The sequence below is a fragment of the Silene latifolia genome, chromosome 3 (assembly GCF_048544455.1).
Source record: "Silene latifolia isolate original U9 population chromosome 3, ASM4854445v1, whole genome shotgun sequence".
NCBI lineage: Eukaryota > Viridiplantae > Streptophyta > Magnoliopsida > Caryophyllales > Caryophyllaceae > Silene > Silene latifolia.
In genome coordinates this window covers 44,438,491-44,459,666 of record NC_133528.1, presented here as the reverse complement: position 1 = coordinate 44,459,666, position 21,176 = coordinate 44,438,491, and the positions used below count along the sequence as shown (strand labels likewise).

The window sequence follows — 21,176 nt, the reverse complement described above, 5'->3', positions numbered from 1 at the left end:
ATCAAAATAAAGCCACATAGTCATTAACATAAAGAGGAAAAAAGAGATTGGAAAGATCATACCATGCGGTCTTCAATATCCTCATGTCTCGGATGTGGCGTAGTCGATCAATGTGAACAAGGATAGAACAAACACAATATATACAAACAATATATACATGACTTCACTACAAAGGAAATGAACTTGTTTTTGGTTTTTCAATTTTTCAAATTTTTATGGATTTTCGAAATTTTTGGATTTTTGAATAAAAGTTAAGTTAGAATTCCCCATCCCCACACTAATATGGGCATTGTCCTCAATGGCCAAAATGATGGGAAATTATGCAAACATGATGCATGATTTCTACACTAAATGTAAGCTATACTATACTACACTACATGATGCATGGGTTTTGTTATGTTGGAGAGCGTAATTTGAATTAGCTCCCAATGCGTATGCATGTACTTCCCCAAACCGAGATAGACATTATTTCTAATGTCCTAAAGTTAGGGTAGTTCATGCACACAATATGCAATGCATGAAACTAAATTGTCATTTTGGATTTTCAAAAGTGGGAACAATAAAATAAGAGCGCCTTAATGGAGCCAAGGTGCTAGTCCTCTATGTTGCTAGGACTCTCCAAACATGATCAAGATAAAATAAATAAATCAAAGAAAGAAGTAGACAAACCTCAAGAGGGTAGGAGCCTCCAAAGCTTGCTAGTCTTCCACCATATCATCATTGTCATCATCTTCCTCAATAGAAGTGGACTCATCACCACTTCCCTCTTCACTTCATTGCTTACTTCCTTCATCATCTTCTTCTTCTTCATTAGCCTCTTCCTCTTCATTTACCTCTTCATCAATGCCTTCATCAACAACCTCATCACCGACAACCTCATCGTCACCTGGTCTCTCACCCCTAGATGCACTTGGAAAGAAGACTTCCTTATCCGCCCAACTAGGCAAAGGACATGAAGGATCAAGTAGTCCTTGCCTAGCTAAATGAAGGAGGGGTGGATATTGGGCTAAGTATGCATCTTCCCGATCCTTATAAGCTTGTTTGTGCATCTCTTGCATAAGTAGAGTCATATAGTCATTGCTTTCTTCAACACCTTCGGGTTTGAACTCTTGATATTTGAATGGATAGGGTGGTGTGACAATGGAAGAGGAGGGCTCTTCAATTTCGCCCTTTTGTTGACGGATGATGTACTCGGCTTCTTTTGAGAGTGAAAGTAGGTAGTTTGTTCTATGAGCACTCAATCGGCATATCTTAGAAGGCAAAGTAAAAGATCTAGCATCATTGGTGAGCCACCCATATTTGGTGTCAAGAGGGTTATGCATCACCCACTTGTACTTGTTAATCATGGCATCCATGTCAATGAGATGACCCCCTTTTTTCGCCACATACTTGCTATCTTTGTTGAAATTCGGATCAAAGTACTTGGCCAAGAGAGTGACTAGACCTCCATTTACAATAAAAGTGGTGCCTTGCTTTCCACAATCAACATTGAGCCATCTTTCCACCAAAAACCTTAGAGCATTGTAAGGCTTGGTGAATTCCCTTCCAATATTTAAGGCCGACTCAAGTAGAACACAATCGAGCTTGGTAAAGTGGTTAGTGTCTTTTCTTGCAATGATAGTATTCTCGATGACCTTGTGCCACACTCTAATGCCCGGATGGTTGACTAATAGAGTGCGACTAGCATGATAGTTCTCAAATTTCCTCCCGGAAATCGCCTCCCAAAGAGGAGCGGGGTCATATTTATCGGACTTCTTGTAATAACTAGGTGAATCACTAAGACCCAATGCTTTACCCAATTCATCAAAGGTGATGCGCCTATTCACATTTGTAAGGCGGAACTCGATGTTTTCTCTAGTCTCTACCTTAGTTACTTTCAAAGAACTCAAGAATTCTAAGGTAAGGGAGGGGTATGTCAATTCTCTTGTAGTAAACAATTTTCCCAACCCCATGGCTTCAAAGAAGGCTTTTGTTTGTTCAAGGCATCTTCACATATGAATTTGGTGGATAGAAAGGATTTCCTAGCATAATCGGCAAATGTATCCCTATGGGAGTGAGAAATGAAAATTACCTCCGGATAGTTTGGTAATTGGGCAATTTCCGGAGTTGTTGTTGTTGTTGCTTCCAAGGGAGGATTTTGTTGTTGTTGAACTTCCAAGTTTGCACTAGCTACCACCATAGCCAATGAGGCTTTCTTTGCTTGAAGGCTTTGTTGCCTTATTGAGAGTGTCTTTGCCTTAGGTGCCTTTGTTGATCCTTTTGTTCTTGCCATTGATGAAAATACCAAGAAAAGAGTGAAAATATTCAATTTCCAAGTATACCCAAATCGATTTTAAGATGAAAGGCTTTGCCTTTGTAATTTCAAAAATCGACTTAAAGGTTGAAGATTTTGGTACTTGGTTTGATTTTTGTTGGAAGAGGAGTGATTAATTGTTGTTAAAAGGAAGTTTGGATTTGATTTTGTTGAATTTGGTTGAGGAAACCTTGTTTTGGTGATGGAGAGGATGAGGGTTTTGAGTTTTGGGGTTTATGGGTAGTGTTTTGAATGAATGAATGAAGAAATGAATGTGGGAGGGGGTATTTAAAATACCCGAAAATTTCAAAACTACAGGGGAAGACGGGCGTCTTTCCTTCGGGACGCTGGGATTCTGCCTTTTTTGGTTCAGGATTTCTCGCCTAAAGACGGGCGTCTTTCAGCAAAGACGCTCGGATTCTTTGATTGCAGGACGAGCGTCTTCCTCTGAAGACGGGCGGATTCTGAGACAGCAAGCTTTCCTTGTTTTGAACTGGCAAAAAGACGGGCGTCTTTTTGCAAAGACGGGCGAATTGTTCAAGACGAGCGTCTTCTCTACCAGGACGCTCGGATTCTTTGACAGTCCCAAAATTTCAAATTCTCAGTTAAAATGGACGGCCGGATTCTGGCAAAGACGCTCGGATTTACTGGAGACGAGCAGATTCCCTTGAAGACGCTCAGATTCTCCCTGTTTTACCCGGATTCAGTTCCATCCGTGCACTTGCATATCCCTTGTCATTTTTCATTCTTCAAATCCCGTGTTCTTCATTGTAGGGGCACTACTAAGGCATGAATAGCCTAGGCAATTGCTATCCCCACACTAAGCTAAAGCACTACACATCAATTAAAATCATTAGTCCCTCCCTCACTTCTCTCAAAAATGATAATTATCTTGATCAAAGCATAAAAATCCAAAAATGACAAAAAATGCAATGTAAGAATTAAAATGCAAGTTAGGGAGTTAGAAATATTTACAAATGGTGGTTTAGGGAGGACTCCACCAAACTCTCATCCTTAGTGAGATGTCATGGGGGCATGTCCAAGGTGTTGTTGAGGTTGCTCAACACCTTGAAGAAGTAATCAAAAGCTTGTTCATTGTCATGATAAAGATCCTCAATAGATCTTTGCCCTTGTTGTGCTTCATGTCGGTCTTGATCGATAGCATTACCAATATAGGGATTGAAAATCCCTTCAAACTCATCGTCCCAAAGACCACAAACTTCATCTACTTGATCACTAAAGATCTCTTAAGTTGATAGAGACAACTCTCCCACTTTCTTGTCTTGGCCAATGAGGCCATCCTCTTCATTGCTTGACTTTGGTGAGCTTTTCAAGCTCTCTTTGTTACAATTCACTTGCTCTTTGAATGGAGCATCATCAATTTTCTTCATCCATTAGAATTCAGACTTCTTCCTTTCATCCTTCCGGCTATAATGATCAACCATAAAACATGGTTCATGCAAACGGGGAGTTCTCATGGTCTTGTCAAGATTGAAAGTTATGCTCTCATCTCCCACTTCTAGGGTGAGCTCTCCATGCTTTACATCAATCACCGCACCCACGGTGTGTAAGAAAGGTCTTCCTAGGATGATTGGAATGTTGGAGTCTTCTTCCATGTCAACAATGACAAAGTCCACCGGGATGAAAAATTTCCCAACTCTTACGGGAACATCTTCCCATATCCCTAATGGTGTCTTCGTCGATCTATCGGCCATTTGGAGTGTGATATTGGTGCATTTAAGCTCTCCCATCCCTAACCTTTTACTCACCGAGTACGGCATAACACTCACACTAGCCCCTAGATCACATAAGGCTTTGTTGATCGTGATGTCGCCAATGGTACACGGTATTGAGAAGCTTCCCGGATCTTTGAGTTTTGGAGGTGAACTCCCTTGAAGTATTGCACTACTCACCTTAGTGAAGGCGATAGTCTCAAGCTTCCGGATTGACTTCTTCTTTGTAAGGATGTCTTTCATGTATTTTGCATAGGCCGGCATGTGATTGATTAATTCCGTAAAAGGAATTGAGACTTCCAAATTCTTCACAATTTCCATAAATTTTCCAAGTTGGTCATCAAATTTGGGCTTGGCTTGACGACTTGGAAAAGGAAGTCTAATCACAATGGGCTCCTTTTCCTTGACCTTATCTTCATTTTTCTTTGAAATTTCTTCTTTTGATTGTTCTCCATCCTTGGAGTTTTGCACAACTTCTTCTTTGTCACTAGCTTCCACAACTTCATTCTCAACTTGTTTCTTCGGTGCTTCATACCTTGTACCACTCCTCAAGTGAATGGCACTAACCGTTTCATGTCTTGGGGGATTACTTTGAGGTGGTAATTGCCCCTTTTGTCTTTGTGAGCTTGAAGATGCTAGTTGAGTCAATTGGGTTTCCAACATTTTGGTGTGAGCTAGGATGTTGTTGATGGTGATTTCCTTTGCTTGACTATCTTTTTGCATTTGAGCGAAAAACTCTTGTTGGTTATTTTGCATTTGGATGACCGCTTTTTGAACATCAAAACCTTGGTCATTTTGTTGATTTTATGGAGTTTGATTTTGGTAACCTTGGTTTTGGTTGTAAAAGGGTCTTTGATTTTGGTTTCTCATGGGAGGTGGGGTGTATGTTGGTTGAGGGTTTTGAACATTTTGGCTTTTGTATGAGAGATTTGGGTGAAATTTGGTGTTTTCATTGTAATAGTTTGAATAAGGGGTACCACTCTTGTATGCTTGGAAAGCGTTCACTTGTTCATTTGTTCCCCTACATTCACTTTGGTCATGTCCCAAAGTTCCACAATTCTCACATATCCCACTTGGGATTGATGAAGATGCCGTCATGGCATTAACATGATGCTTTAGTGATTTTGAGGCTTCTTCAAGTTTAGCCATAGCTTTTTCAAACTTCAAATTGATGGTATCAATGTGAGCACTAAGTTAAGCACCCAATTGAGTAATGGAGTCCACTTCATGCTTTCCTCCTCTAGTAGCCTTGCGAGGTCTACTATATTGTGAGTTATGGAGCGCCATTTCCTCAATTTTGTTCCAAGTTTGATTATCGTCAACTTCCGTGAACATTCCATTTGATCCCATGTTGAGAATGTTTCTTGAATCTTCATAAAGACCGTTCCAAAATTGTTGTACCAAGAACCACTCGCTAAGTACATGGTGAGGACATGAGCGACAAATTCCCTTGAATCGCTCCCAAGCTTCATACAAAGATTCTTCATCTCTTTGCTTAAAGCCCGTAATTTGAGCTCTTAGCATGTTAGTCTTTTCCGGTGGATAGAACTTTTTGTAGAAAGCTAGAGCCAACTTCTTCCAAGAATCAATTCCGAGAGTAGCCTTATCAAGGCTCTTTAACCATTGCTTCGCGGTGCCAATTAGAGAAAAAGGAAATAAGACCCATCGAATTTGGTCTTGAGTTACACCGGTTTGTGAAATCGCATCACAATAGTCAGAAAAAGCCTCCATATGAGAATGAGGGTCTTCACTAGGCATCCCCCCAAATTGGCTTCTTTCAACTAATTGGATAAATGCGGTTTTGGCAATAAAATTTCCGGTTAGATGTTGTGGTGTGGGAGTACCATTGGGTAGGTTCTCCTCGGTTGGTACGGAATGTGATGAAAACTTAGGCATTGTGGGTTGATTTTGTGTTGGGTTCTCCTCACCTTCTCCTGAAAAAGGGTTGATGAACTCAATAGTGTTTGGTTGAATATCTACAACCTCACCAATACCTCTCAAAGTTCTCCTAGCAAGTCTTCTATTGGTTGTCAAAGTCCTTTCAATTTCGTGATCAAAGGGTAACAAGTTACCTTGTGACCTTCTAGACATGCAAAATATCAAACAACTTGAAAACAATTAGAACAAACCTTGAGGAGTTTTACTTCCCCAAGGCAAAGAAAGACACAACTAATAACAATACAAGAAAATCTAAATCAAGTTAACACCGTCCCCGGCAACGGCGCCATTTTTGGTCGTGATCCCTCGTGAGGGTATAGTTTTCGGTACTTGTCGTGAGGAGCACCTAGACCAAAACACAATTTATAACTCTACCAACAACTTTTACAATTAGTAAAGAGGCAAGTAAAGGTCGGATCCCAAGGGACGGGAATTGAGATGAGATTTCTATTGCAACTAGTGGTGTCTAAGGGTGTCACAATTGGGGTTTGAAGTAGAAGGTCACTAAACTAAATAGCAATGAAAGTAAACAAGCAAAATGAAATAAAAGGGATGTAAACAATTGATAAAAAGCACTAGGGTGTCATGGGGTCATAGGGGATTCATGAGAATTGATCATACAAACATATTCTCAAATTATAAGCAAGCAATTATTGTTGTGATGGATCGAGTTGGTTTATGTCTTACAATCCTAGGAAAGTTTGGGTCCCGGAGCCGAATCGATTAGATTGTACAACACCTACAAGTCGACTTAATCTTCCCTACTCAACAATATGCATGGTCTAATGAGACTCGAGTTGGTTTATGTCTTACAAGTCTCATTGAAAAGATAGGTGATGGGTAAAAAATGCAAGGATTCATAGGCTCGCATTTCATCAAACACAACATGTGCATAAGTTGAGATCACAACAAGCAAGCAAATAAACTATGAAAACATATTAATTTAAGCATGAATCATCCCCCATGTTGGTTTCCCCTAATTACCCATTAACCCTAGCTAAGGAAACTACTCACTCATTATCATGTTGAACATGCTAGCAAGGTTGTCAATCATACCAACAAAGTGAAACATGATGAATAAATAAAAGTAATTAGCAATAATTAAAAAGGGATTAAGAGAATTATACCTACTAATGATTACAATAATAAAGCAAAGAATAAAAGAAGTACTTGATGCTTGATTGGAAGGTTGTCAATCTCCCAATAATAACCCAAATAATCTTCAATTACCCAAAATAAAGGATGAACAAGAGAGAGATTAAGGAAATAAAACTTGTATTAAAACTTGATTAAATGTTGATTACAAGATTAAAGAAAGATTTGATTGATATTAACTACCCTAAAGATTGCTAAGAAGAACATCCTCTTCTAATTAGACTAATGGGGTATTTATAGTGGGGATTAGGTACATGAATTAGGGTTAACTAAGGGCTTAAATGACGATTAAGTCCCTTGTTGAGGAATCGCCGGTCTCTAGGGAGACTCCGGTCTCTAGGGAGACTCCGGTCTCTAGAAAAAGATGCGCATCCTTCCTTGAAGCTTGTAGAAGACGAAATGGGACTGTCTGGGAATCCGGGCGTCTTTAGCACGGGACGGGCGGATTTGGGCGTTCCTGGACGGGCGTCCAGAGGGGGAAGACGGGCGTCTTTGCGTAGTTTTCCCCGGCCGTGTTGGTGAGGAAGACGCTCGGATTGTGGTCCTTGGACGGGCGTCTTCAAGGCAATCCGCACGGATTGTCAGGCAGTCTCGTTCCTTCTTCTTTTCTTCCTTTTTCTTCATAAAATCCTTGAGGATTTCCTCGGGGATGCAAGGATCTTTTCTCATCATTGCCCATCTACTATAGTATGTACAAAGGCCTTCTAGTCTTGTCTCTCCTTGATGCTTGGTCATTGAATTCAATCAATTTAGCTCTATTTTGCCATGAAAATGCAAGGTTTGCACTCCTTTCCTACCAAGGGATCAAAACCTCAAAGAATATGCAAAACAAAGGACTAAAGACAATAAATGACCCAAATATGCACTAAAAAGCATGGGAACAAGGCTAATTCGGGGACTAAATGTGCTCTAATTATGGTCACATCACCTCCCATATCCATGGTCGGTTTGGGGAGGTCCCTATTCACGCCGTCTTGTAAGTATTTTGACTCCAGTTATCCTTTTCTCCTTTGTTTGTATTTCTTTCCCTATTTTGGGTACAATGAGGGCATTGTACGGTTTGGTTTGGGGAGGTATGCATCCATATCTGTGTCTGCATGTTTTCTTGCATTTCCGTTTGCACGTTTACTCATTTTAGCATGCATCGTTGTTTTTATTTCAAAAATCACATAAAATTAGAAAATTCTTACGTTTAATTTGAGTCGTAACGTTTGAACTTTGAAGCTACTTTGAATCCTTACCCTAGCCCTGCATATTCTTAACATATTGTTGGCATGATAATGTGCATAATCTAAGAGTTTTTGTTTCTCTCTTATCTGAACGAATAGACTTGATTCATATATTGGCAAGCTACATTACATTATGAGGTTAGAACTTTATAAACTGTTGACATTCATGACCGGTTTCAATTAGGATTTGAGTAGTACTCTCTGTAAGGCATGTAACATCAATTTGCATAAGCATGAGTCTAGTCTTCTTAATACCTGTATGCATTCGGTCTGTGGATGGTGACACATGTAGGAGAGGCAGTTCCCTTTTATTTCATTCTACTCATGAGCCTCACATAGCCAAATTGCCTTTTTGTCCTATTAGCTACATTCTATAATTTTGCCTACCCTAGCCGAGCTAGTGATGAGTAGCTGTTTGGAATGCTTTACTGCAGTTTGGTTATATATCTGATTTCAGAAGTTGCTGGAAGAATCGAAGGGAATGAAAAGAAAGAAAAATGAATGAAAAATAAAAAAAAAAAGAATTGGAAATATGGAAAAAAGAAGAAAGAAAAAATCATATGCGGAAAATGAAAAATTGTATGGATGATTTTAGCTCCCATGTCTTCTTTATATCTTTTGGGGAGTTGACAAGTTTATGGAGTATTGTGAGTTTAGTGCATCGAATTTGCACCGTTCTGTATTATTATTTTGAGTACGAAGATGGGATACAGTTTCATAATTTGGATCCGTGTTGCTAGTTTGGTTACTAACTCCACATTTCCAATTTCATCTTAGCCCCTTCTTACCCATTACCTCACTTACCCAAAAGTAAGTCCTCGGCATTTGTCTTGGCCATTAGTTTGGTTTGAATGCGTATGTACGGTTGTAGAAGACTTTATTCATGTTAATTGCATGCATGTTCTTATAGGTCGAGTTAGGTGTGTGTCTTTACTTCTTTCTATCTTTCACATATATACTTACCCTGTGCCTAAATTTGAGTGATGAGAGACCCGTGAGAGTCCGATATCTTTGAGTCTTGCAAGGTCGACGGTTCAGTAAGTTTGAAGCATTGATTTAACTCGTTTGCACTTATCTTTTGTCACTTTGTTAGTTGTTGCATTAAACTGGTTTTGGCGGATGATTTGTAGTTGATGCGTTGGTCCCGTTCCACTGTTTATTCTTAGTTGCATTCATAGTTTGCTTGAGGACAAGCACAGGTTTGGTTTGGGGAGATTTGATGCGTGTATTTTATATAAGGTTTTTACCTCATTTTTACACGCATTTCTGTACTATTTTACGTGACATCTAGCTACAAATACCTCCGAATGGTCTACTTTGGTTTGTCTTATGTAAATTGCAGGTATAGACCGAAAAGATGATAAATCGGGCCTAAACTCGTCCCATTTGCATGCATTTATGGAGAACACGGGATTGGAGCTTGGAATCTATCACTTTGAAGACGCGTGAGTTGATTTCGAAAGGTGTCATAATGCCTAACGTGCCAAAATAGCTCGATCGACCACTTTTGTAGTCGATCGAATGCTTTATATTATGAAGATCACACGATCGAGTAACATCTCTACTCGATCGAGAAGGCATTATAAGGAGTTACTCGATCGAGTGGTTTATTTCCACTCGATCGAAGGGTTTGTTGCTTAATTACTCGATCGAGCGATTTTATTCCACTCGATCGAGTGGTTTTACCCTGTAGTTATGTTTTTCCGCCTATTTTCGTATGGGCTTTTGTAATTAGGTTTGGATTAGGTTTAGGAAGAGGATTTCGTGTGATATATCACACAATAGACTGAGTAGCTCTTCCTCACTTGATCTTACTCATTGCTTCCCTTTTCCTTTACTTTTTCTACTCTAGAACTTGAATTCAGAACTTGTAATCGGAACTATTATTTCTCTTTTAATTCTTAATTCTCACTCTTAACTTATATTATTGCTATTACTTCTTTCTCTCTTCTTTTATCTCTGCGATTGCTTATTTGAATTCTTCTTGCTTATTATTATCATGTTCAATTCTTATTATCTATATATTATTGTTGTTGTTTCGATAATGATGCGTAGCTAATTCCCCTTTTGCTAAGATTAGGGAATCCATGATTATGAAGGAATAGTGATTGAATTAATAGGGCAATGCTTGTGTAGTCTTTGTTGTTTACTGCTACAGTTAATTGTTTCTGTCTGATTGAGTCGACGCAATTAGCCATTTTATCGTAGTAAACCTTGACCTGGACCGAAAGGTTGGAAAGGGTGAGACTCGTAGCAAACATTAGGGCACCGTAGTGAGGGCGGAATCTAAGATATTTGTGCTTTAGGGTGAATTGAGATCGGAAGGAGATATTCACTGCTCCTTAGACCATACTTGCATTGACCTGAGACTTAGATTGCTTGACTAAATGATCATGGTGAACCGACTGTCTTAGCTGCTTTCTCCATATTTGCTTAATCTTTATTCTCTTGTTTTTCCTCTCTTCCTTAGTCTCTTTAGTTTAAAACAATCAAATTGAACCCCCCAAATTGGTTACCGTGACGAACTTAGACAAAGCTGACATTTTCCCATCTCCTTGTGGAGATCGACCCGACTTCCCTAGCTATATTAGTTAGAGCCAGTTGGTTATTTTTGATAGGTATACGACTGCCCTGTCAAGGCGCGAGCCATTTCGCAGGTCTTCGAGCTGTCTTGTCACTATCACGCAATTGAAATCATGATTTGTTCTATCCTAGGTTTTGGATGGCATGATTGTTGTACTTGACCATTCAAGTATACCGGGCATACTTAACATGGAAGTTTTGTGATGTTTGTTTTTTGTGTTTGACTTGGTTTGACTCGTTGTTGGAGTCGGGATTTGAATTTTGAGTCGGTTTTTGGTCCGGTGTCGGTTTTGACTCTAGTTAGTGTCATTGCGACCATGTCGTCGTACATTAAACACTCCAGGTAATTTTGAAAAGTTTGGAAAATGTTTCATTTTCGAAATCATTTTGAGTTTTCCGACGTATAGTTATACAAAACTGTCGATTAAACGTATCGATTCCTAAGCATGTTGTAGTCCGATAATCATCGGGTGTTTGTTGGGGAATCAACAGATACTGGGTATCTACAAGTATTTGGTCCATAGTTATACTAGGCCCAATTCACAATTTGAGTCGATTTTTCACTAAAAAACACATCTCAAGTCGGAAACTATTATCATTATTATTATTATTATTATTATTATTATTATTATTATTATTATTATTATTATTATTATTATATGACTTAAATTATATTTTCCATAGAAATTGGCCTTCAAAAATATAATAATTTAAATAAAGCGATTAAAATATTTTAAAACGATTTTGTGAAAAGAGCGGGTGTTACAATCATCCCACCTTTTAAAAAGTTTCGTCCTCGAAACTTAAAAGTAGGAAAACGAGAAGTTATAAGGATAAAGTCGGACTTTTCGAAATCGACAGCCAAAACATTTACAAAGTTTGATATTATAAAAATTAGAATTCCTTCAAACGTTTCAAGAAAATCTTCCAATCGCGTAAGTTTCTTGTCAAAGGAACAGAAGTGTTCTTGTTACGCATTCAAGAACATTAACATTCCAAATCAGAGACAGGGTCTAACACCAAATCATTTGCAGAAATCCAAAATCAAAATTCTTCCAAAAAATATTTATGAAGAGTTTTCAAAAGTATAAGTCTCCTTCCCTGGAACGAAATTGCTCTTGTCGTGTACACAAGAGCGCTAACTTTCCAAGTCAAAGATAAGCTCAAAACAAAATCGTTCGCTGATAAGCATAGGACAAGTTATTAGACGTCTTTAACAACGAGTCCTAACATACCATCAACGTCAAAACCCAATAAAAATGATAATCCACTTCAATTTTCTTTTGCAAAAGCAGATTAAAAAAGATACGTGCAATTTATATAGACTTTTCAGCCTCTTATTGCACGCATTTCTATGCCATTTGTATCACTTTGTATTGCAAAAATGCCCCGAATTGGCTACTTTGGTTTGTTTTGTCTTAATTGCAGGAATGGACTTAAAAGTAGCGGAATCGTCCCTTAGTCGTCCTAATTTGCATGCATTTTAAAGAGACGGAGATTTAGAGCAGGAGTCGTATCTCGGGAAGCGTGAAAGATGGTCTTTGGAAGCTGACAAGACGAAGTTAAGGCTAATTCATTGGATATCTACTCGATCGAGAGCTTCTGGAGGTCGATCGAGTGGTTTGGCAGCTGCAGGAGGTCAATCGAGTAGTTTCTATACTCGATCGAAGATGTCTTTTATGGTAGTGTTCGATCGAGAGCCTAAAGTGCTCGATCGAACCGTTTTCTGAAGAAGTCCTCGATCGAGTTGTCTGAAAGGACTCGATCGAGTAGTTTGCTATAGTACACGGGTTAACTAATCCGTGTTTAGGTTATTTTTGTTAATAAAAACGCTTCCCTATATAAGGAAGTGGTCATTAGGCCATAATTACGTTTTACACACTGATACTTTACTCTTAATCTCTGAACTTTTGCTCTTAATTACTGCTGCTAATTTTCTTATTGCCGTATTCATACTTTGTAATCATTCTCTTTCCCTTAATCTAATCTTTTGTTTGCTCTTATTTGTTCTTCCTTTCTATCTCTTAAATTTTATTCTATTGCTATCTTTGTTAGTATACAATTCATCTCTTTATTCTTTCTAGCATGTCTTCCCTTAGTTTATTCATGATTATTGTTATTGGTTTCAAAAGCATGAGTAGCTAAACCCTTATATGTTAGGATTAGGGGAGCCATGGTTGTGATGTGATGATGTTGTGAATAGGCTAGATGGTTTATTTGTGAGAATCTGTGACCATAGCAATATAACTGTAACATATTTAGTTGAGTGCACGCTTCTAAATAACTTTAATTTGGTTAACTTTGTTCCTGGATCGGAAGATTGGAATAAACAGACCTGCTATGAACAGTAGACTACCTTAATGACGACGGAAGTTAAGTTAGTGGAAATCTAGGGTGGATAGCGGACCGGAAGGACCTTTCCCTTGCCCTTCTCACAGTAGATTGTCTAGGCTATTTACGATTGAGTCGATAAACTGCCATGGTGAACCAAAATCCTGACATACTTCTTTTATCTGATTTCATATCTCGAGTTTTCTTGCTTTATCGCGCTTGCCTCTATTTCTCTTGCCTTTAATCTTTAGTAGCTTAGAAAACAAAACTCAAAACCCCCAATTGTGACTTAGATAGACGGACTTACAGATAGATACCTTGCCTCCCTGTGGAGATCGACCCTACTTATCGCTAGCTTCTGTAAGTAATATTTAGGTATTTATTTTTGGTACATAACGACCATATCAAATTTTGGCGCCGTTGCCGGGGAGGCGACAGCCTATTTGTCTGTTTCTGTTTCGTTTATCCCTCTTAGTCTCAGGGAATTTTTAATTCCTTGAGACAGTTCTCACTTATTTCCTTCAGTGTTGTTTATGCCCAGGTCTAACAGGTTAGAATTAGTTCCAGCTGACCCTGAGCCAGAAAGGACCTTTCGTCATAAACTAAGACTGCAAAGGAAGATTCAAAAGGAAGTCTTGAGTACTTTTGAACCGGAGCTAAAATACTTTTTGTTTGTAGAAGACCCGTCTTGTGAAGAAGATAATTCTATTTCTGACGTCAAGCCAGTGAGAATGCCTAATATTGCTAGCGACCGGGGATGGCAATACTTTTGACATCCGTCCGTCTTACATTAACTTGGTCGAAACGAAACCTGTACCGAGGTGTGGCGGGTGAAGATCAACGTAAACATATGGAGGTTTTCACCGATTATTGCTCTACCATTCCCGCTACTAAGGGAGTGACCCAGGATAAGATTAAGAAGGTCCTGTTTCCTTTTTCTTTGACCGATGGAGCCCGTGAGTGGCTCACTGATCTTGATCGAACTGCAGCCGGTATTACTGACTGGGAGAGTCTGGCCCTTGCTTTCTATAAAAGGTATTTTCCTCCACAACGAACTAATCAGATGAGAGGGAAAATTACAAGTTTTAAGCAGACACCTGACGAGAACTTGTATGAAGCTTGGTGCCATTTTAAGAAGTTAGTGAGGTCTCTTCCTCATCATGGGTTTGTTTTTTTTGGGGAAAGGTAAGCTTATCGTTAGAATCATAACAAAATGTCCCATACACCATACATCATTCATCAGCTAAACAACCTAACTACATCTCTAGGTAGTAGTTAAGTAGCTGACCCAATCAAGTACTCTACTATTTCTAGATTTAAGGTCACACTGTCCAATTCTCATTACAACATCATGCTTGACTTTACTACATAAAACATTTGGTCTCCAAATCAGTCCATCCATTCTGCTTGTATTACGACAATACCAGATCTGAGCCATCAAGCTTGCCAGGATAACTGCCGCGATTTTCTTCCTGCAAGCAGATGGGTATCTCCATTCAGTCCACCACTTGATACATTCAGCATCAGGCAATGGGCACAGGCACCAGTCTTTCACCAACTGCAGACACAGTTTGCTGTAAATGCATCCAAAGAAGAGATGCTCATGAGTCTCCTCCTCAAGACCACATAAAAAGCAACAATTGTGTTGAATGATACCCATTCTAAGCAATCTGTCCTGAGTAAGCAGTCGTTGTTGAGCCACCAGCCAACACAAGAAAGTATGCCTAGGAATGATCCAGCTATTTAGCATCCAAGGGTACCATCCGACCTTATCACCATCAGGTTTAAGCCACTGATAACCTTGCCTGAGAGTGTATTGCTCTACCTGAGTAGTACCAAATACATAGGCTTTATAAATATTCTTGACTTGGCAAATTTTCCTCCAAGCCCAACTGCTCCCAACACCTGGTTCATAATCATGCCAGCCAGTCTGTTTTATATAAACAGTATGGACCCATTTGACCCAGAGATGATTAGTCTTCATTGCCACCCACCACACATATTTGCCTATGGCAGCAATATTCCAACTATGCAGATCCCTCAATCCCAGGCCACCTTGTTTCAGAGGATTGCAGACCTGAGACCAAGACACTAATGCAGGACTCTCGTTCTGATCAGTCCCATGCCATAAGTATGTTCTGCAAATAGATTCAATCTTACCAATGATAGTTTTAGGAAGGATAAAGATCCTAGCCCAGTAACTATGCAACGTGCTTAAAACAGACTGGATGAGCACCAATCTGCCAGCATAGGACAATTTCTTGGACCCCAAACTCCTAATTCTGGCAGCAATTTTTTCAGTTAAGTAGTGACAGTTCAAAACTGAAAGTCTTTTAGGAGAAACATTAACTCCCAAATATTTGAAGGGAACAAAGCCTTTATGCATTCTAGTGATATCCTCTATTTCTTTAATCAAGCTGCCATCCACCCCATTGCAATAGAAGTTAGATTTACCCCTATTCATAGAAAGGCCAGCAGCTTTGGGGAAATAGGAAAAAGCTTTCATGAGCAGAGTAATAGAAGCTCTATTTCCTTGACAAAATAGCATGAGATCATCAGCAAAACATAAGTGTGTTAACTGGATCCTATTGCACAGAGAATGGTATTTAAAATCAGGGTGTTGCTGAATAACCTTCAACACTCTACTCAGGTATTCCAGGCACAAAGTGAACAAGAGGGGAGACAATGGGTCTCCTTGCCTGAGCCCTCGTTTGCCCTTAAAGAAACCAAAGATGTCTCCATTCAGAGATAGAGAGTAAGAAGGGGTTGAAATGCATTGCATAATAAGTTGACAGAAGTGATCAGGGAAACCAGTAGCAAGCATCATGTCCTTCATGAAGGCCCATTCAACTGAATCGTAGGCTTTCTGCAAATCAATTTTCATTAAAATTCTAGGAGAGCAACTCTTCCTATTATAAAGCTTTACCAGATCTTGGCAAATAAGGATAATGCCAACAATGTCCCTACCTTTCAGGAAGGCACTTTGAGAAGGATTAATGATATCTGGCAACAATTGGTTCAACCTTCCACAAATCACCTTGGATAAACATTTGTAAACAGTATTGCAGCAATCAATTAGCCTGAACTGCATTACTGTTTCAGGCACCTCTACTTTGGGAATTAGAGTAATAATCGTGTTATTGCTTTGTTTCAGAATTTTTCCAGAATGATAAGCACCATGCACAGTAGCAATCACGTCAAAAACCACAACTTCCCAATTATCTTTAAAGAATTGACTGCTATAACCATCTGGGCCAGGAGCTTTAGTCCCTGGAATGGCATACATGGCATTCTTTACCTCCTCAGCGGTGACTGGAGCAGTTAAAATAGCATGGTGCCTTTCAGTTAAACAAGCTCCTTTTTGCACCAATCTTTTGTTGACAGGATGTACTGTAGTAGAGGTACCCAACAGCTTTTGATAGTAATTTTTGAAAGCTTCCTGGATAGTATCAGGATTGGAACACAAATTATTGTTCATATCCTTAATCTGAAACACACTATTTTTCGACCTTCTTCTTCTAATGGCAGCATGAAAATAAGAAGTATTCTCATCTCCAAGTTTCATCCAATCACACTTGGCCTTCTGACTTAGAAACTGCAGTCTTGCTTTCTTTAAGTCATTCACTTCCTTGGCACATTCCCTCTCATTATGACACAACTGTTCATTCAGTGGATCATGTCTTAATAATTTCTGGAAATTACTCAAGGCTATTTCAGCTACTTGGGTAAGGTTTTCAATGTTATCAAACTGCTCGTTGTTGAGATCCTTCAACGCTTTTTTCAAACCCTTAAATTTAGTAACCACCTTGAACATAGGTGTCCCCTGACAGTCTTTTTGCCACCCATTCCTGACAATTTCAGAATAGCCAGGTGCCAGTGACCACATATTGAAGTACTTGAAATAATTCCCTCTCCTTTGATGATCAACCTCCAAGTGAATCAGGCATGGATAGTGATCAAATGTACCCTCTGGGAGAAAATGAACATACCCACCAGGGAATAAATCACTCCATTCAGCATTACTAAACACTCTGTCAATCCTACTATAGACTCTTGTATCACTCTCATGCTTATTGGACCATGTGAAGAAGGATCCCCTAGCACTCAAATCAGCAAGATTACCTCATCATGGGTTTGATCAGTGGTTTTTATGCAACCAATTCTACAATGAATTGTATGACGACCACCGTGCTATATTAGACGCCTCATCTAATGGGCGATTTCAGAAGAACAATGATGATGACAAGGGATGGGGGATTATAGAAGAAATGGCTACCCATTGTGCTGAGTATGGGAATCCGAGAGGAGGTATTCGTACTGTTTCTTCAGTAGATAGTGCAGTTGTGGCTCAGCTGGAAGCCATGAATGCCCGTTTTGATAAGCTAGAATTGCAGAGTGCTGGTGATCAACAGACGGTTCACTTGTTGACTAGACAAGAAGCCGTTACTTGTGAGAGATGTAGTAGTAATGACGGTCACACTGATGTTGACTGTCTAACTAAGAAGGAGCAAGTCCTTGCCTTTCAGCAATATAGGCAAGGAAATTCTTATTATAACAATCAGAATGGAGTCCATCCCAACTTGAGATGGACTAGTAGGAATGTGCTTAATCCTAGCTCTCCTCCGCAGCAGCAACAAGCTTACGTTCCCCCTGACAAAGCTCAACAAGGCTTTCAAAAGCCTTCATCCTTTCCACCACCGCATCAGGGAGCTTCCTCCAGTGGAGTTAGTGAAGTAGCGTAATTGAAGTCGATGATCCAATCATTGACTAAACAGTTTCAGATGAGTGACCAACAGAAATATGCGTCGATAAAGTCACTCGAGACTCAAATTGCTCAACTTGCCACTAACCAATCTTCAAGGAAGTCGGGTCATTTACCGTCTCAATCTGAAAAGAATCCTCATGAGACGATTAATCCGATAAATTTGTTAAGTGGTCTTTCTTATGAAGGACCCAAAATGTCAACTGTTGAGGACATATCAGACCCGGAGAATATTGTTGCTGATGGTGAACAGTCGTCCATAGACGAAACAATGCTGAATCCCAAGAAAGTCCTCGATCGACTAATTTCTGGTGGTCGATCGAGAGGAATTGCTGGAAATAGTACTCGATCGAGTAAGATTGTTGATCGATCGAGTAAAGCTGATAATCATGGATTCGATCGAGAGGAGGAAATACCTCGATCAAATGGAAATGCTGAGAACAATGCTCGATCGAGTGAAATCATACCTCGATCGAGCAATGCTGACAAAGAGGATTTCGATCGAGTGGCTGAAAATGCTCGATCGAATGAAAATACTGCTGAAAGACCTCGATCAAGAGGAAAAAGAGATCGATAGAGTAGAAATGATTTTGAACCTGTCGAGACATTGGCTGAAAGGAACAAAGGGTTAGAAATTCCTATTACGATTCCCTTTCCAAGGCGATTGCAGAACAATAAGGCCAACCAACAATTCGGGAAATTTGCTGAAATCCTGAAAAGCCTTCATGTCAACGTTCCTTTCGCCGAACTGCTTACCCAGGTACCCTCTTACATGAAGTTTATGAAAGAAATTTTATCGCGTAAGAGACATATAAGTGACCATGAAATGATGGCTTTGACTGAAGTAGGGTCCGCCTTAGTTCAGAATAAGACACCACCCAAACAATCAGACCCGGGTAGCTTTTCAATTCCTTGTCATATAGGGACCCACTTAATTGACAACGCGCTATGTGACTTAGGAGCTAGCGTGAGTGTCTTACCTTTGTCTCTCGCTAAGAGACTGGGTTTGACCAAGTTCAATTGTACCAATATGACCGTTCAGATGGCCGACCGTAGTATATCACGGCCACTAGGTGTCTTAGAGGACATACCTGTGAAAATCGGGAGATTCTTTATTCCCGTTGACTTTGTGGTCTTAGACATACCCGAAGATTCTCACACCCCTATTATTTTAGGGCGACCATTTTTATTTACTGCACGCGCAGTAATCGATGTCGGGGGGAAGACCCTTACCTTCCAGGTAGGAGATGAGCAGCTGACATTTCATCAGTCCAAATCTCGTAGGGCGCCGATGCAAGTTCAACCTTGCAATGCCTTACCCTCTATTGACCCTGACTTAGACACTCCAGCTTAAAGTATTGAATATTGCGCTGCTATAGTGACACCTTCGCCTCAGATTGAGAGCGAAAAGGAGGACCATCTGTTATTTTCCTTGCTGCAGGTACAGACAGAGTGGATACTGGAGATGCCGTGGGTCATGGTAAAATGAAGGTAAATCTAAGTGATGGAAATGCCGCCAATGCAGATAGGAATGTCAAAGGGAAGAAGAAAGTGAGGGCGTATGTGGACGCAAACTATTCTCCTTCCACCAGTTCGAGTACAAGCTCATGGCGCTCAAAGAGGATGGTCCGAGATGCTGAAGGGACCTCCTCCAGTCAAAAGCCCTCTTTTGGGCTACTACAGTGTTTTGGACGATAAGCGGGGAATGCCCCGTTGTAACAATTTGTAATTTTGAATTTTCGTTAACCATTTTAATTGCGTTTTTAGACTGATAGACTATAGCGTAGTTACTTTTAGCGAAAACCGAATATAGACTGCGTATTTTTATGATTTGGTATTTGCGGGAAGTATTTCTACGTGTTTCTATGCAGGTTTGGGGAAGATATATCGCATTGGGACGTGTGATACCCGTCGTTGTGAGTACCAAAGATAAAATTTATAATCTCCTATTAAGACTAACCTAGGCTAGTGGTAACAGGGTCGAACCACTAGGAGGCAGTTGTAAATTTTAGTTGTTTTATGTTCAGTCTGAGGTAACTATTGTGGGGGTTGAATTGAATTGGTCTACAACTAAAAGTGAATAAAGATAGTAAACTAAATAAACGATTTAAACAGATAAAAGAAGGGTACTAGGATGGTCGGTTCATTATAGCTTCGGCGGCAGCAAACTAAGTCGGTCTGAATCAAACACAGGTAAGGCGGGAAATAAAGAGGTCCTCTCGGTCCACTCTTAGCAAATAGCATCTTTCGATCTCGCTATAGGTCCCTAATATCACTAATACTAACTTTCGTCCTGAAAAGTGACTAACGGTCTAAACTATACCTATCTCTCGATCTTAGCACAGTTTAGTCGATTTAATTGATGGTCAAATAACTTTCCCTATCTTTCGATCTAATGGGTCAGTCACAAAATAGGTATCTAACTGGTCGCATGCATTCGATTCGTTAAATACAAGATTAAATTCAATTAAAACGAAGGAAAACCCTACGAGGTCAGTCGATCGACCGACAATGTCAGTCGATCGACCAACACGCGAGACAGTCCGTGTAAAATCTATTGCCGCCTCTGCCATAAATCGCCTACATCCTAGCACTAAAGAATTAGCTACTCATGCTAAGGGTAAAATCAACAATAAAACTAATAGCGATTACTGAATTCATACTTAAAGTAAATAACAAACAGCGATAATACGATAATTGGCTTTCGGGATACTAACTAGCAAATCTATACTAATGACGAAAGTAAAATAATAAACTGAAATTAGGACAGAAGGAATACCGAGATTTCAGAGGAAAGATTAAGAACAAGAACAGAATTCCAATGCTAAAACGATGTTCCAAACCCTAATTACTCGAATAAACTAAAACTGAAAGTTACTGTATGAAACTTAGATAAAAACTTCGATCATAAACCGAATGTTTTATGTTACGTTATATAGCAAATAACGTAACATCTTATTTCCTAAACCTAGCATCATGGGCTTGCGCTTTCTCGGTCTTCTAATTCTCGTCTGGAATAGCAATATGGTCGATCGATCGATAAGGTGGTCGATCGATCGCTTCCTCAAAGAAAACAAGAGCTTCGAACCCGAACATTGGTCGATCGACTGAGGGTGATGGTCGATCGACTAATGGAGCTGCTACTCGACTTC

General features: G+C 39.7%; 1 non-coding gene across 1 annotated transcript; it reads left to right on the top strand.

The window, feature by feature from the left end:
* Window positions 1-5,442: 5,442 nt before the first annotated feature.
* Window positions 5,443-5,550, top strand: LOC141650770 (small nucleolar RNA R71). Its single transcript, XR_012546786.1, has one exon. It is a non-coding gene; the product is annotated as a small nucleolar RNA R71 (small nucleolar RNA).
* Window positions 5,551-21,176: the final 15,626 nt, after the last annotated feature.